The sequence below is a fragment of the Sorex araneus genome, chromosome 6, assembly GCF_027595985.1.
Source record: "Sorex araneus isolate mSorAra2 chromosome 6, mSorAra2.pri, whole genome shotgun sequence".
Lineage (NCBI taxonomy): Eukaryota > Metazoa > Chordata > Mammalia > Eulipotyphla > Soricidae > Sorex > Sorex araneus.
Window position 1 is genome coordinate 53,465,048 of NC_073307.1, and position 18,103 is coordinate 53,483,150.

Consider the following 18,103-nt stretch of genomic DNA (forward strand, 5'->3'; position numbering starts at 1 on the left):
GTCAAAGAAAGTTCGTGAGCAGCGTTCTGTCTCACAGTGGGTCGGTGGCGTCCGTGTCCCAGGTGCCCTGAGCCGTGTGCCGGGAGTTGGCATCTGTGTTAACGGGCGCCTGCTCCTGGCGTGTCTGGTTCTCTGTGCTCCTGCTGGGCTGCCCGCGTGCGGGAGTGTGGCGGGTGGCGTGGCACAGCCTCACTCCAGGAGCCCAGGACCTGTAGGACTAAGGCAGTCCCTGCTCGCCCCGTCCCAAGGGGGCCCCAGCGCTTTCAGTCCCAGGTTGGTACCAGGGGCGGGGTGGGGAAGGGGGCCCCATCAGCTTGGCGCATCTTCCCAGATCAGTCGTGCAGCTATGGAGCTAGGCCGTTTGCGTGCAGCGGCCGTGGGGTCCGTTTGGTTTTCTTGTTTTAGGGTCACACGGGACAGTGCTCAGGGCTTGTCCCCAGCTCTTCGCTCAGAGATCTCTTCTGGTGGTGGGCTTGGGGGCTCGAACCCGGGCTGGCGACCAGTGAAGCAAATGTTGTACTATAACTTCAGCCACGGTTGGTGTCCCTGATGGATGTGAGGGGGGCGGGGGTCTCTTGGCAGCACCTCTCCGAGTCCTGAACTGACCCTCAGTCAAGACTGCCAAGAGCAGCGCTTGCAAATGGGGTCAAGCGTTTGCGAGCAAGAATGGAGGGAGCTGGGGAGACGGCAGCAGGGCAGCAGGGAGCACGGCGGGGAGGGAACTGGCATTGCACGGGGCCAATTGGGCTCGACCCCTGACACCCCATCGAGTTCTTCGAACCCCACCAGGAGTGATCTCCAAGGGCAGAGCCAGGACTAAGCCCTCAGCACTGCCGGGTGTGGCCCCAAATCCAGAGGAACAATTGAAGAGTCAAGGCAGCTTGAATCCTCAGCTGAAGGGAGATTCTCCTCACTTTGATCCCCCACCCACCGGCTTCCTAGGGTGCCCCCAGTCTGGCTCTGAGAGGGCACTGACTGAGCCAGGGTCCCGGGGGTAGAGGTCTCTCGGCCAAGGTGCTGGTTGGGTCTTCCCTCCCCCGCCACCCCGGGCTGTTGATAATTTTGCATCCTGAAGCCCCATATTCAAACAGCCTCCCGGGCTAACCCCTGGCCCAGAATCCGCAAACAGCACACCTTCCGGCCCCCACAGAGGTGCCTGGCTAGAAACCGCCCCTCACCCGCTCCCCACGGACCACCCAGCCACATGGACCGAGAGCCGCTGCCAGGCGCCCCCTCCCACACCTCCTTCCTCTGGGTCGCTCTATCGGAATAATTTCATGTTTGTTTCTAAATGAGTGCCACTCCTTTCACTTGGGGTGGGGGTGGGGCACACTCCCTGCTCAGTGCTCTGGGAGCTGTGTGGTGCTGGGGAGTAGACGCAGGGTTCCTGCGTGTGGAGCAGCAGCTCGGATCTTTTGAACGGCCTTGAGAGCTTGAGTCTGACCCCCCGGGCCCCCAGCACTGAGGCCATCTCAAAGGCCCTTTGGTGCAACCACCACAACAACAAAAACAAATTGGGGCCGAAGAGATGGTACAGTGGGTAGGGCACTTGCTTTGCACACGGCCAACCCCAGTTTGATCCCCAGCATCCCTGTCTCCCGAGCACTACCAGGAATGATCCCAGAACACAGCCCTTAGCACTGCCAGGGTGACCAAAAGTGTCCACCAACTGACCTAAAATTTTTAGCTCACTCGGCACTGGGCTTTTAGCATCAGACACGCAGATTTAGCCTCCCCGGGTGCTAGCACATCCAGGTCCATTCAGGGCTAATGAAAACTAAGCCACTGGCATCGGGACAAAAGCAGGTGTTTGTTCGTGCCTCTGGGGCTTGGACTCGGACCTTTCTCAGTGATTCCCACAGGACTGGTGGCATCGGAGCACTTGTATTTGTTTTTATTTTATTAACGCATTTCGATTTAACAAGTTACTGGCGGCTCCATGTCACCCTTCATTCCTTCGCCGTCGGCCGAGGGAGGCAGAAGCAGCAGGGACACTGGACTCCGGTGCTGACCGGGGCCTTCGAGGCTGTGGGAAGCTCGTGGCTCAGCCTGTCTGGGCCACACCTGGAAAGCCACACCTGGAACCTTCCGGCTCCCGAGGAAGGCTCGCTGCACTTCCTCTGGCCGCCGTGGGCGTCATCACATCCCAGACCGTCTCCTCTCTTCTTCCTCTTCCCCACGGGGCGTTGCCAGATTCCGTCTCCCGAGGGCCGAGAGTCTCGAGGGGGACTTGGGCCAGTTTCGGCGCCGTCGCTGCTTCCACCCCGGCGAGGCCCCGTTACCAACAGTCTCCACCCACTCAGCGTCACCGCGCCGGGCGGCTCCCTGGCACGGCAGGAACCGGCTCCGTCGGGCTCAGCCCTCTGGGCCTTCCCAGAGCAAGACTGTGGCTATTTCTCACCCCCACCCTCCGGGTGTCCCCCTCCCCCGCCCAAGCTTCCAGAACCCCTCTGCTCTGTGCCCCGAGCTCTGGCCCACTCCTCTGTCCCCCTGGTCTGCCATACCAGCCGGCCTGCTCGAAGGACACCCGGGCGGCTTCGAGTGGTCTGTCTCCTCCTGCCTGTGTGCCCAGCCACGGTGCTCAGGTCAGGCTTGGCTCTGGCCGCCTGTTCTCTGCGTCCTGTGTTGGGGGGTCCAGGCGGGCTCAGACGCGCTGCCCGTGAAAAGCAGAGACCCACGCCCCGAACCACCCCCCCCTCCTCTGCAAAGTGCTGGGTTGCATCTGTTTGGTTTGGAGTGTGTGTGTGTGTGTGTGTGTTGGGGACGGGGGGGGCGGGGTCTGTCTGTTTGCTTGGGGGCCACACCCGGTGGTGCTCAGGGCTCTGTGCTCAGGGATCATTCCTGCCAGGCTCAGGGATCGTCCGGAATTGGCCACATGCCAGGCAAGGGCCTTGACTTACCCTACACTCGCGGCGTGGGTCACCTCCGCACCACACCTGCAGGCCCCGAAGCCAACCTGATCAGCACCTTGTCTAGTCTTGACTCCTCTGTGACGCCACGTTGTGGTGGGGGGTGGGGAGGGGGCCCTTTAGGGCAGGTGACCCTGACTTCCTGGGTGAGAGACGCTTGTCAGGACGGGGAAGGGAGCTGGAACTGGGACCAGCCGAGCCTCCCCAAAGGCCCTGTGGGCTCTGATGCCAGCGTCTCCCAACAGTCCGTCTCCCGCTTTCTTGAAGACGCTCCACGGGGGAGTCACGTGTAAGGAAGCCCAGAGCAGCACACCCGGTCCCACTTTGTGGCCCCAAAGTCCCCGTTAGGGAAAGTGGGGGGCAAGGAAGGGACCCGTGAGCACGGGGGAGGCTGGGAGTGGGGGTAAGGTTGGTGACTGTTGAACAGCCAGAGGAGAAACACCCGCTTTGCTCTGCCAGGACACAGGACGTGGACGGGGGCGTGGCTGCGCTCCAGCCCTGAGACATAGCTTTCATGTCACTTTCCTGTGTCCCAGCAATGCCTTTCTGGGCCCGGAGAGAGAGTCCAGCGGGGACGGTGCCTGCTATGCACCATTGATCACTTGGCTTCCACCCCTGGACCCAGCCAGGAGTGACCCCTGAGCGCAGAGGGTGTGGCCCTAAAATACAAGCAAACCAACCTGCTTTCTTCTTTAAAAAAAAAAAAGTTTTTGTATCGAATCACAGTGATATACAGTTACAACATTTACCGAGTTGTTTATGATTGGGTTTCAGTCACATAATGTTCTAACGCCCATCCCATCCCTTCACCAGTGCACATTCCCCACCAGTGGTCCCCTCCCACCCCACCCCTACCCCGCCTGCCTCTATGGTAGCTACTTTTCTTCTGTCTCTGTCTGTCTGTCTGTCTATCTGTCTGTCTGTCTTCTGTCTATCTCTCCTCTCTCTCTCTCTCTCTCTCTCTCTCTCTCTCTCTCTCTCTCCTTTTGTGCCTTATAAACCTACTTTCTTCTTTTCTTGCTTTCTTTGTTCTTTTTGTTTTTTTTTTTTCAACCATACCTGGCGATGCTCAGAGGTTACTCCTGGCTCTGCACTCAGGAATCACTCCTGACAGTGCTCAGGGGACTATACAGGGTGCCAGGGATCGAGCCCACATCTGCTACATGCAAAGCAAGCAGCCACAGCCAACCCACTGTATGATCTCTCTGGCTCCCTCCTTCTTGCTTGCTTTTCTTCCCTTTTCCTCGCCCTCTCTGGTAACTTCTGAGTTTGACTCTTGACCGAGGTGACTTGATCTACTTAGTTCTCACCTTTAGGCTTTGGGTGGGCCAAGCAGCTGTATCTTCCCCTCCTTCAAAGAGCCACGACCCTCCACCACCGTCCTCCGGTCACTCCTGGTCCCCTCCCCTTCCCAGCCCCACCCCCACGCTACCACTTGGTACCACAGCCCCAGCGCTGGGGCCCCGGAGCGTTTCCATTGGCCATCAGCCATTCCTCACTTTGTCTCTCAGGCGCCACGTGTGGGTGAGGTCACCCGGGCCTGCGCTCCTCGCTCTGTCTCTCTCAGCACAGCCCGCTCTGTTCCGGCCAGCCTGCAGCCCGAGCGAGCGAGGGTCTGGTCTCTCCCCCTGGCTGGTGGGAGGGACCAATTTCCTCCTCCATTCCTCCTGGTGGTGCATTAGGGCCGCTTCCAGCTCTGCAGGGCTGAGGTGTGCGAGCCACTGTGCCAGAGAATGCTGCTGCGTCCCGGAATGGGGCTGCCGAGTCCCGAAGAGACTCTCACTGTGGTCTGTGGGGACCCCAGACTCTCCCGTGGAGATGAAACCAGGGCTCGTGTCTCAGCCACCGAGTGGAGGCTCCTTGTCCACCACATCTTCACCCGCCATAGTTGTTCGTGGGCTTTTCTTTGATGTGATTATTTATTTATTTATTTATTTATTTATTTTTGGCTTTTTGGGGCCCCACACTGTGATGCTCAGGGCTTACTCCTGCTCTGCACTCAAGAATCACTCTTGGGTGGGGCTGGAGCGATAGCACAGCAGGTAGGGCGTTTGCCTTGCACGCGGCCGACCCGGGTTCGATTCCCAGCACCCCATATGGTCCCCTGAGCACCACCAGGAGTTATTCCTGAGTGCAGAGCCAGGAGTAACCCCTGTACATCGCCGGGTGTGACCCAAAAACCAAAAAAAAGAATCACTCCTGGTGGTGCTCAGGAACCATATGGGATGCTGGGGATCGAACCCAAGTCAGCCACGGGCAAGACAAACACCCGCCCCACTGTACTATCACTCCAGCCCCCTTTGCGGGCTATTTAATAGCTACCGTTCCCCCTGATGAGGGGGAGATCTCATTGTTCTGACTTGCAGATCCCTGATAATCAGGCACTGTTTTTTTCCTCAGGCCTGTGGTTGGCTCTTTGTCCATTGTCTTTGAGGAAGTGTCTGTTCAGCTTCTCTCCCTACTGTGGGGTGGAGTCAGGCTTGTTGACACCAGTGACCACGTGGGGTGCTGGGACTTGAACCCAGGCCAGCCATATGCAAAGCGGGCACCCTCCCCGCAGTTCCATCTTTCCAGCCCTTGTTTGTTTAGTTTGGGTATGTCCTGTGAGTACTTTATATATCTTGGGTCCTTTGCCAGCTATATGCTGTACCAATATTTACTCCCATTTATAGATTTTATATTTTAATGCCTTTCCCCCTCGGTGTTGGCGTTGGGTGTGGGGAGCACACTCAGTGGTGCCTGGGGCTCACGCGCGGCTCTAGCTCAGGGATCTGTCCTGGCGGTGCTCAGAGGACCCAGTGGGATGCGGGGGATCCAACCCAGCTGGGCGTGTGCAAGGCCAGAGCCCTCCCTGCCGTCCTGTCGCTCCACCCCCTTGAGACCATTTTAAATTCAAATACAAACATGGTGCTGGACTGGCCGCTGGCGGGGTCAGCTGGGCAGGGGCAGCCTCAGTGCCCGACGGCCTGCACTAAAGCTCAGAACTGTCTGCGCCAATCTCAGACTTTGGGGGTCCCACCCGGCAGTGCCCATCTCTGTGTTCAGGGGACCATGTGGTGCCAGGGAGGAAGCCTGGCTCCCCCACACCACATGCAGAGCCAGCACTTGCCCCCCCCCCCCACCGCCACCGCCCCACCCCGGGAAGCCCCTCCAGCCCCTGGCTTAGATGGTTCCCATTTCAGAGCTTCTTCGTGGCCTCACTTCACTTTCCTGAGCAGAGACCAGGGTGCGTTTGAATGAACCTTGTGTTTAAAGGAAGGGAAGGGACAAGCGACAGGACCGCGCCTCTGTGTCATGTCTAAGAAATTCCACCCGTCCTCGAGGAGGCCGAGCCTAATTGGAGACAGCTGGGCTCAAGGAGCGGCTTCTGCACTCGGTGGATCGTGATAAATCATATCGCGCAGCCTGGGGAGGAACGAAGCTGAAAAGTGGGGAGGAAGGCCGGGAGGTTTGAGGGGAAGGGGTTTGACCGAGCGGAGGCCGCGGAGGGTCCTGGGACTCGTCTCAGCAGAACCATGGGGTAGAGCCGTGGTGTGACTGCGAGGCTTCTCTCTCTCCCTTTCTGGGCTGTTAGAGCCCAGGGTCTCCCTCCACTGCACACACACACACACACAAAGCCATGCTTCATGGTTTTAATAGACTCGGTCATTTCCGAGAATCCAGCTACCATGTCAGTCGAGGGAAGATTGAATGTTGTTTTGTTTAGGGCTTGAGGAAGAGTCGTTCATCTTTCTACTCTCTGTTTAATTCCATTTTAAAAAAAGAAAACTTTATTTAAACCTTATGGTTTACAGAGTTGCTCAGGATATAGCTGTTGGGGTGCTTGGTGTCCCAGCACCAGGCCCACGACCAGTGTGACCCGCCCTCCCTCGGTGTCCCCAGCTTCCCACCACCCAAACCTGCCCCCTTGGTAGGCAGAAAAGAATTTCTATTGCACGTGATAAGTTTCACTTCATTTGCGTGGGAGGGGGCGGCAGATATACTGGGGGGGTTGGGGATGGAAGATGGGCACTGGTGAAGGGAGGGGTGTTTGAATATTGTATAACTGACATAATCCTGAGAACTTTGTAACCCTCCACTTGGTGATTCAATAAAAAAAATAAAAAATTAAAAAAAAAATAGCGAAATAAAAAAAATAAATAAATAAATAAAGAATTTCTATTGCTTGGTACCTCGAAATGGTCGGTGAAATGATCTGGAAAAGAGTTTGGTGCGAGACTGTTTGTGAAAGTTGCTCTATCCCACAGAGTTTGTGTAAATGGTTCTCTCTCGGTGTCGTCTGGGGTGTGGCTGGGCTGTTTGGGCTTGCTGAGTTGTTGGACCTGGGACTTTGGTCCACTCGGCATCTCCGCAGAGCTTAGTAGCAAGGCAGTGGAGTCGGGCTGTCGGCATGGCCGGGGCTGTGGGGTGGGGTTGGCCGGTGTGGCTACAGCAGCGTGGGGACTCCGCCCACCCCTCTCCGGGGCACCCCTAAATTTTTAGCTGCGGACGGGTGTACCTGTGAGTTTGCGCAGCTTGGCTTACTTCTCTTCTGAGACGAGTCATGAAGCTATTTAATCTATTTTGTTTGCTTGTCTGTTCGGGGTCCAATCTGGCGATGCTCAGGGCTAGCTCCCATCTCTGGGCTCAGGCCGGTACTCAGGGGCCCTCTGGGATGCCTGCGGGATGCTTGGGATCCAACTCGGGTCAGCTGCACGCAAAGCAAGCACCTTCCCTGCCGGACTGTTGCTCAGGCCCTACTTGGTTTGTTTTGGTTTTGGCTTTTGAGACCACACCTGGAGACACTCGGGGGTTACTCCCGGCTCTGCACTCAGGAATTATGCCTGGCGGTGCTCGGGGGGCCCTGTGGGATGCCGGGCATCAAAACTGGGTCTGCCGCGTGCACCTGCTTGAGTTTTGAATAATCCTTTTTCCATAGTGTGCATGCTGCCTTCCTCCCCCTCCCGGCCCCCCACCCCCACGCCCCAGTCTGCCTCCTGAGAAACACCTGCGCCGTCAGGCCGAACCCCAGTCTGAGAATATCACACGTCCAACAGAGCCTCGGAAATGACCCAAAAAAAGGCCCGAGGCCTGCTCGGCTCTCCCGAGCGGGCTGAGTTTGCAGCCTGCGTGCACGCACCTGCGTATTCACGGCTGTGTGTGGCCACAGGAGTGGACCCTTGTTTCCTCCGGGATGAATTCTGTGGGCCAATACAACACACTTCTTCACTGTTGTTGTTGTCATTTATTACGGAATCACTGCAAGATACGTAGCTACAAAGTTGTTCGTGATTGGATTTCAGTCATACAATGTTCCAACATCAGTCCCTCCACCAGCGCACATTTCCCACCACCAATGCCCCCAGCTTCCCTCCCACCCTTCCCTCATAGGCCCGCCTCTATGCAAGCACTTGCTTCTCTCTCCCCCTCTCTCTCCCTCTCTCTCCCCCTCCCTCTCCCTCTCCTTCTCTCTCCCTCTCTCTCCCCCCCTCTCTCCCTCTCTCTCCCCCTCTCTCCCTCTCTCTCCCTCTCTCCCCCTCTCTCTCCCCCTCTCTCCCTTTCTCTCTCTCCCTCTCTCTCTCCCCCTCTCTCCCTTTCTCTCTCTCCCTCTCTCTCCCTCTCTCTCTCCCTTTCTCTCCCTCTCCCTCTCTCCCTCTCCCTCTCTCCCTCTCCCTCTCTCCCTCTCCCTCTATCTCTCCCTCTCTCTCTCCCTCTCTCCCTCTCCCTCTCTCTCTCTCCCTCTCTCTCTCCCCACCCCCAGTACATTTCTACAAGAAGACTTGCTTGGTCTTGATTTATAGTGTGATGGGTTTGCCGAGGAACTTCCAAAACAACGGCACATAGTATTCTCCTAAACAAAACAGCAAGCTTCCCTTTCACCCCGAAGACCCTCTCTTAGGCATCTGCCCCGCTAGACCCCAAAGCCTCCGTCCCGAAGGACACCCGTACACCTCTGCTCCTCGCAGCCTGGCTCCCAAGAGCCAGGACCTTGGATCTACTCCGTTCCCAGAGACCGGGGAGCGGCGAGGCTGCGGTCTGCGCGCCGTGGAATACCACTCAGCTCCGAGAAAGGAGGAAGTCGTGCCATTCGCCGCCGTGCAGATGGGCTCGGAGGGTGTTCTGCTCAGGGAGGTGAGTCAGGGGGAAAGATAAACAGCAGGAGATCTGACTCACGCGCAGAGTATCAGGAAACCAGGCGAGGAGTGAGACGGTTCCCAAAACAAAACAGCCCTGAGAAACAATCAGTAGAAATGGGATCTCAGGGGACCCAAGGCAGGGGGCCTGGGGAGAGTCTGGGATAAAGGCGGAGGATGGGGCACCTCAGGGCGGCCAGGGGTAGCATGATCGGGGATGGGCGTGGACATGGAGGGTAGAGCACTCCCGGGGGCGTGGGGTAGTGTGATCTGGGGGTGGACCCCCAACAGCACTGCAATGTCAAATGATAATATTGGTCTATTGTTTAAAAACAAAATACGGCAATTACTAAGATAAAAAAAAATATTCACTGATTTTAAAAACCTTGTCCCCAGTGGTCCTGCGGTTCAGAACGGGGCCCAGACCACTGCCAGCCTCCCAGGGCTCACAAGTGACCCTCGCTTCTCCCCAGCTCTCGGACCCTCTCAGACCCCCAAGAACACAAATTTGTTCTCCATTTCTGTCATGTTGTCATTTAAAAAAAAGTTTCACAGTTATGCAACATCTCATGTTATTCATAACAAATAATAGAAAATAAATTATCTCGCATCTGCCTGTGGGGCAGGCTTGAGTGGTGGTGGGAAAATTCAAAATAATGGTGATGGGAAGGTGTAATGGTGGTGGGATTGGTGTTGAAATATTGAATGTAAGCAATTATTGTGAACAACTTTGTGAAGCACGGTAGCACTGTAGCACTGTCTTCCCTTTGTTCATCGATTTGTTCGAGCGGGCACCAGTAACGTCGCCATTGTGAGGCTTGTTGTTACTGTTTTTGGCATATCGAATACTCCACGGGGAGCTTGCCAGGCTCTACCATACAGGCAGGATATCTCGGTAGCTTGCCAGGGTCTCTGAGAGGGACGGAGGAATCGAACCTGGGTCGGCCGCATGCAAGGCAAACACCCTACCCACTGTGCTATCGCTCCAGTCCAACTTTGTGAAAGATTAATTTTTTTTAATTGTTTGTTTTTGGACCACACTTAGTGGTGCTCAGGGCTGACTCCTGCCTCTGTGCTCAGGGATCAGTCCTGGTGGTATGCTGGAGACTGTAAGAGGTGCGAGGCTAGAACCCAGCTCACCTCGTGCAAAGTCAGCACCCTCCCTGCTGTGCTGTCGCTCCAGCCCCACGTGTTCTCATATAGAGTCTACCTTTGGTTTGTGGAGCAGGGAGCCCTAGTGGAGGGACGTGGGGGAACACGAGACTAACATCGTCCCCTAGATATTCATCCTGAGCATCACAGGGAGCAGCTGTTCCTTTTTCATTGCTCCATAGTATTCCACAGCACGCTGTTCCCTGATTTGCTTTATTATTCACCCTCCAAAGGGACTCCAGGTAATTCCAGTTGGGGGTCCCTGTGAATAAAACTACTATAAATATTCTTGTACAGTTATGGGGTGTATTTGAGGGGGTTTCTTTGGGATAAATGTCCAAGAATGCAGTATTATTATTTGTGTGTTTGGGTTTCTTAAAAGAATACAACTGCAAAATCGTCTTCCAAGGGGGTTGAATCACCACCAATATATGCATGATCTAATTCAGTGATTTCATTTGATATCGTCACTGATCTTTTCTCCATCCAACCAGTCAGTAGTGTGTGATAGTCTAGCGCCATTGCTACAAGCATTTCCCTGTAGTCCCGAATTGCAGGATTGTAAAATAGACTAATTAGCAATGTCTTTCTCTCCCTTTCTCCCCCTTACTCCCCCTTTCTTCTCCTTTCTCCCCCTTTCTCTCTCTCTTTCTTTCTTTTCTTTCTTTCTTCCTTTCTTTCTTTCTTTCTTTCTTTCTTTCTTTCTCTCTTTCTTTCTCTCTTTCTTTCTCCCCTTCCTTTCCCCTTCCCACCCCTCTCCTTCTCCTCCCCACCCTCTTCCCTTCCCCTCCTCATCCCTTCCTTTCCCCTCCCCACTCCCTTTTCTTCCCGTCACTTCCCTTCCCTTTTCTTCCCTTCCCTCACTATCCTTTCCTCTTCTCTTTAATGTTCCCCTCTCCTCCCTTCCCCTTCCTCTATCTTTCTTAAAAATCTTGAACATAGCAGATATTGCATTTCACAAAATGCTCTTTCTGAAATTTTATTTCAGATTAACAAGACCCTGTGATTTTCAGGAGCAGCTCACCTGACAGTGCTCAGGAGTGCCCCAAGCTCAGTGCTCAGGGATCACTCCTGGCTGTGCTGAGGTAACCGGGCAGTGCTGGGGATCAAACCTAGGTCCCCTACGTGCAGAGTGTGCACCGCCCCCCATGCAGTCTCTCTGGCCCATGACTTCCCTGACTCCGACTGTCAGTATGGTGGACCATGTCTATTCCTTTGCTAATGTTGACCCGGTGACCCATGCCCGGAGCTTCAAGTGACTTGTCACCTGGATCTGGTACCAGAAGTGCTGGGTTATGAAATGGATCAGGAATGTCCCTGCTGCTTCTTGTGTAGGATCAGTGTTGCTGCCTCTCTCAGGGTTTGGTAGAACTTTCAGTGAAATCATGTGGGTGATTTCTTCTTGGGGGGAAAGTTTAGCTTAGCACATTTCCTTAAGAGTTCAAGTAATCTACTTCAAGATGGGTGAGTTGTGAACATGAGTTGTGGCTTTTGGGGACCATACCTGGCGATGCTCCAGGGTTACTCTGGGCTCTGCGCTCAGGAATCACTCCTGACGGTGCTCTGGGGACCCAATGGGATGCCACGTACCCCACTATCCTGCCACTCCAGCCCAGACATCTGTACTTTAAGGCAGTGGTCAGTTATCTCTGAGTTGTAGAATTTCTCCATGTTGAATTCTCCCTAGTATTCTCATACAACCCTTTTGATGTCTGCAGGATGTGAATTTTTTGTTATTCTTTTATCACAGATATAGATATTTGTATCATTTCTCCACTCTTGGCCTTTCTAGAAAATTTTCCATTTCACTGATTTTTTTTGTTGTTGTTTTAGAGCTCTATTTATTTATTTATTTATTTATTTATTTATTTATTTATTTATTTATTTTTTGCTTTTTGGGCCACACCTGGCAATGCACAGGAGTTACTCCTGGCTCTGGCTCTGCACTCAGGAATTACCACTGGCGGTGCTCAGGGGAACCATACGGGATGCTGGGAATCGAACCCGGGTCGGCCTCGTGCAAGGCAAACGCCCTACCCGCTGTGCTATTGATTAGAGCTCTTTTTAATAGAATTTCCATGTGACATTGCAATCCTACTCCTCGGTATCTCCCCAGGAACACAAAATCTGAACTGGAGAAGGTGTATTCACACCTGTGTTCATTACACTGCTTCCTGTTAGAGGCAGGGTGCAGAGAAAGCCCAGAAGTCCCGTGACACGGGCAGCAAGAGGACATGGACAGTCTGCAGCTGCAGGAAGGCGGCCGCGGCCCAGGCGGGCCCGGAGGGCATCGTGGAATGCGGAATAAACCAGAGAGAGCGAGACAGACGCTCTGATACCTCTGGCATCCAGAGAAGAGAAACCAGGACCCCGACATGACGGAATGGTGACACACCCTTGGCCTTCCATTGCAGAACTCAGAGTGCTGGGGGAGGGGGCGGACAGGGGGCTTGGGAGGGAAGAAGAGGCAGATCAGAAAGGGCTGGAGAGATAGGACAGCAGAGAGGGCATCGGCCTTGCATGCAGCAGACCCAGGTTTGAACCATGGCATCCCAGGTAGTTCTCCGAGCCACACCAGGATGACCCCTGAGCACCACCAGGGATGGCATCCCCTAAATAATCCTCAACCGATGCTCTGTTTTGTTGTTTGATCTCCGCTTGTTTTAACTTCATTGCTTCCTTCGCTTATGTGCATCATTACTTTATTTCCCTTGCTTTGGATTTTTTTATTTATCCTGCTGTTTTCATCAATTCCTTCATCATTCCATCATTCTTGATGAAGGAGTTGATGACTCATTTGATGCCTTCTTTTCTGTTTTCCCCCCCTCATCTGTGAACTCGGTATTATCAGCTTCCCTCTCGGCACCAGAAGGGCGCCTTCCAACTTCGAGATGTCGTAGTTCACGTCTCGTTGCTTCCCGTCTATTTTAAGGTTGGTCCTCGAGGCCACACAGATGGCCCTGGGCTGTTTGGTTCCTGAGGAACTTCCTCTCCTTTGGTGTCAAGCTGGATTCCATTGTGGTCGCTGAGCCCACTGCAGGATTTCAGTTCTTTCCGATTTCTGCAATTTTGGGGAGGGGGTGGTCCAGGAAATGGTCAGCTGCCGCACCCTTCGGAAGAGTGAGCGTCTGCCCGTGGGCTCCGTGTGCAGGACGGCGAGGGCCTGCTGTCGGGGGACGTTGCAGACACCTGTCTGGCTGGTTTTCTCGAGACTTCCTTTTCCCTTCCCATATTTGGGAGAAACCGCCATCCAACTTGCCACCGAGGCTGAGGTAGACATCATCCGTCCCAGCAGGAGGTAGGAGTGGGGGGGGTCCCTCCTCACCGCAGCCCTGCCCACTCTGGCCATCCCCAGAGTGTGCCGTTTTTCGCTGGCACGAGATATCTCACTGTTCCTTGGATTTCCATTTTTCTAGTCAGATCTGAACCCATTTTCAGTAGACTGTCACTTTCCTGTTTTCTCAGGTTAAGAATCTGTCCGTCTCCTCTCCCGACTTTCGGTGGGGTGGTCGAGCATTTTGTTGTGGAGGGGCTGTCTGGGATTCACTCTACTCCCTATGTGCGCCTGGTGTCATCTGGTTCCTAAGGAAGATGAGGCATTTCTGCTGATGACGACGATTAGAAATGGATGTGGATAGGGATAGCTATGGACATTGGAGAAAGAAACACAGATGGTCATTGTCGTTCAGGAGCCATAGATCAGGGGCAGGGGAGCCTTGGATCCGCCGAGGCCCATTTGGACGTATATGACGCCATTCGTGGGCCACTGTCCATGCAGGTGGACAGTCCGCGGCCAGCGGCGAGCATCATCTGTGTCTCTTCCTTCCTGGTCCAGGCCTGGACCCTGTGTCGGTCATTCCTCACCCTGCCTTAGACCCTGGGTTCATTCAAATGTGGGGTTTGTTCTTATGCCACTAAACACTTCGCAGGAAGAAACTGTTCTTTGTCAAAACCTGCTCAATGCTGCTTGGAGCAGGGATGCCCTTGACAGCCTGTTGTAAGACAAATAGTTTCTGCCAAGTTCCTTCCGCTTCTGGGGAGCACAGAGTTGGCGTGAACCCAGCGATGCATCGTGATCACAGAAGAACTGAGGTGAGCCGGATTGCACACTTCCATTTCCTGCCAGTGCAGGATCAAAAGGCCAGGTTTCCTGTTTCACGAAAATCACCCAGAGAGCTACTAGTTCTTTCTAAGGGACTTGGGGGTGACGGGCTGGCATCTGCCCTCGCAGGATGGGCTCAATCAAATCTGTTGGCAGATTTGCACTTGGAGGAACTTGGTGAGGTTTAAAGTTCCACTTCTCTCCGTTTCACTCTTGGGTGGGGGGGAACCCAAACCACCCGCCCTCCTCTCCTGCTCACTTGCTTTTTGTCTCCATCATTTTTTCCACTAGAACCTTGGGGAGCAAGGCAGATGCTTTTGGATTCCTTTGTCCAAACTAATGACTTGTTTCTGGACAGAAAAATGTTACCATCAACAGGATTTTTTTTTTTTAATATTATACAGTGTTTGGTCCAGGCCAGCAGTGTGGGCCGGGGAGTCAGGCTCCGGATTCGCCAAGATGTTTATGTAGCAGGAATGCGGCTTATGTAAGCCTGGAAGCGTTCCGAACCGCCCTCTGCATCTCAGCTTTTTCTCATTAAGAAGTCGCTCTTCCTTTCATGATACCACATTAAGTGGCTAAAAAGAAAAGCAACAACAACCAAAAAAAACTTGTTTACTGTACAAAATAACCCAACTGTCCACAAAAAAAAAAAAAAAAATCCATCGGGTTCAATGAAGCGTAAGGAGTTCTGGAAAACGGGACCGTGGTATGGGGTTCTCTCCTCCTGGCTTGGCCCCTCACTCCTCTTCCTCCTGCTCCCCAGAAATCATCAAACTCAAGTACCGGAAAGAGAAATAATCTGGAAGATGAAAGCGAATGAATGAGCGGAAGCACCAAACATTCTCTTTTGTGTTTCTCCCCCCGTGGGGCTGAATTTGAATTTCCCCTGAGAAGCTATAAAATTGAGGGGAGAAACCATCAATGTGAGATGTGAGTGAAACAGGACTAGAAGTAAAAAAGACAAAAAACAAATAACAAATAATGTCTAACGTGAACACTGGCCAGACATGAACAAAGCATCGTCAATGAGCAGGTCAGTAAACATGGCCTGACCTTGGGGTGCCCCTGTGAAGCCCATGCAGAGAGAAGCAGGCCTGGGAGTCAGGGAGACGAGGGTGCCCAGCCCTGCCCACTGACCCCACCCTCCTGCCACCTGGTGCGTCAGCCAAGACCATCCACGCTCGTGATTCTCCGCAAATGGTGTCGACACTGGCTGATGAAAACAGACCAGACCCCTGGGCCAGCTGGTCCCGGCACCCACCCGAGCCCAGCAGCCCTTCCTGGCCCAGGCAGAAACTTACCCTCTGTAACATCGAGAGCTCCAGTGGGGTGTGCGGGGTGGGTGTTCTCTACAGAGAAGACCTCTGACAGGCTCTGTGCTCCTCGCTAGCAGTGTCCCTTCAGTCTGGATGCGTGTCGAGGTGATGGCACTGCTCTGACACGGCTTTGACATGGGGGGTGGGGGGGTGGAAGCTGAAAGTAACTCTTGAACTGGAAAGGAAGGTCTGTGTGTATTTTTCCCCCAGTCAGAACACAAAAATGTGGGTGTGAAAAGATCACAGCACACAGCTAGCCAGTGCTTAACACAATAGCCAGGAAACGGAAATGACCCAGATATTCAAGGGTAGAGGAGTACATACAGTGGGTGTGGTGGAAATGCAGGGTGGAATACTATACAGCTATAAACAATACAGAAACTCTGCCATTTTCTGCAACTTGATCGGAGCAGGGTGGGCATCATGTTTAGTGAAATGAGTCAGGGGAATAGGAAAGCACTGGATGATCTCACTCACCTTGGTACAGAGAGAACGGAGACAAGGTTGTGGGTCAGATAGAATAATAACAAACCCTTGGACTCCATTAAAGAACTGACTTTAGGGGCTGGAGTGATAGCATAGCGGGTAGGGCATTTGCCTTGCACGCGGCCGACCTGAGTTCAAATCCCAGCATCCCATATGGTCCCCTGAGCACCGCCAGGGGTAATTCCTGAGTGCAAAGCCAGGAGTAATTCCTGTGCATCGCCAGGTGTGACCCAAAAACAAACAAACAAAAAAAAAGAACTGACTTTAGGGGCCAAAAGATAGCACAGTGGGGCAAGTGTTGCCTTGCACGCAGCTGACCCAGATTTGAGCCCCTACATCCCATGTGATCCCCTGAACCCGGCTAGGAGTGATCCTTGAGCTCAGAGCCAGGAGCCAGCCCTGAGCACCTCAGGGTGTGGCCCCCAAACAAACAATAAGACACGTAAGCTTAAAGCCAGCTCCATCCCACCGGGCAGAGCAATGCCACCCAGGGCAGGGACCCCCAGAGCATCCTTCAGTACTCATCGCTTATATATTTAATTTTATTAAGACAACAACTTACAAAGTTCTTCCCGGGTGAGTTTCAGGTGTATAGTCCCACCCAGGTCCCCTGCCTGCCTCTCGGACAGGCTCCGTTCAAAGCCTGGTTGTCACAGTCTGGGTCTCGTGTTTCCAGGTTTGTGGGTTTCGAGGTTCAGGTCCATCACCGTAGAACCCCTCAAAGACCCCCATGTGAGTGAGGCTGCTGCCTTCTGTCCTCTCTCCTCAACCCCCCCTCAGGTTCTTCCTTCCTACCATCAGCTCCATGACCCAGGGGATTGGGGGGATCTAGGCATCCCCCCGCCTTGGTACCTTGCAGTCCCCAGCACAGGTAAGTGAGACCACCCCATATTTGCCCTCCTCCTCCAGACTCCCTCCACTCACCGGGAGGCCCTGCAGGTCCGACCAAGCCCTTCCGTGTTTGTAGAATGACTCAGAGCAATGGAATACCTTTCACTCAAACTGAGTACTCCGCATCCCTGTAAAATAATTGACCATCATGCTGCTCTGTGTTGGTTTTACTTTTGGGGGGGGTCCAAAGTCTCTGAATTTGGGTGAATTTCAGGCTCTCTGCACATCTCACTGGGATCTCCATCATTTCAAGGCACCGAGTAGCCCCCCACCCCACCCCACCCCCACCCCCTCACCTGGGACTTATAGCTCTCAAGAAAGTTCTAGAACCTTTCTGGTTAGCATCTGGATCTTGGGGGCCGAGAGTGGGGTCTGGCTCTGGAGCAGTCAAGGCCAGCCCTGGGGCTTCAGAGGACGAGGTGCCGAGAAGGGCGCTGGGGTCCCAGGGCAGTAGGACATGGGCCCAGACCGCTCCTGGGCCCCCAACGTGCCCTGTTTGTTCCCCCAGCCCGAGGCCTGGGGCGCCTGCACAGATACACACCCTGGTCCTGGTGCCCGTCGCCCCAAGGAAGGAGACTCGCCACAGACCATTCTTTGGGGAGCCGCATGAGCCACGCACTCGGGGGGGCGGGAGCCGCAGAGCTGGGTGGTCTCCCCTCCAAAACCCTGATGACGTTCGTGGCCACGGCCGTCACCACCACGGGCCAGGCGTGGTGCTTGCCACTCTCCCCCCGCGTCTCCCCCGCCCCTTCGTGGGAGGTGGGGATTAGCACCCGGTTCCATGTGGAGAAAACCAAACCACCCCCAGCCCCCGGGGCCGTCAGGGTCACAGGCGGACAAGGAGGGGCGGAAACAGGCCCACCCCGGGACCTGGGTGCTGTGGCCTCACCCAGTCCAAAATCTCAGCCCAGTCCACGTCAGGGTGACCTCGGGGACCCCCGTGGGCCCCTCAAGCTGGGCCTTCTTGCCCGCGTCTGCAGGGGCCAAGAAAGAGCCGGGTCCCCGTGACTTGAGGCAGGTCACGCAGGTGGGGCGGAAGAGAGGAGACGGGTCCGTTTCAGTGGGCCGTGGGCCACCTCCAGGGGCTGGACCTCAGCGGTCATCTGTAGCAAGGGGCTCCAGATGGGTGGG

General features: G+C 54.5%; 1 long non-coding RNA gene across 1 annotated transcript; it reads right to left on the reverse strand.

The window, feature by feature from the left end:
- Positions 1–1,874: 1,874 nt before the first annotated feature.
- LOC129405664 (uncharacterized) lies at positions 1,875–4,317 on the reverse strand. Its single transcript, XR_008630729.1, has 4 exons — positions 4,220–4,317; positions 2,901–3,051; positions 2,505–2,620; positions 1,875–2,325 (listed from the first exon to the last, which is right to left on the reverse strand). It is a non-coding gene; the product is annotated as an uncharacterized LOC129405664 (long non-coding RNA).
- Between the last annotated feature and the right edge of the window lie 13,786 nt (positions 4,318–18,103).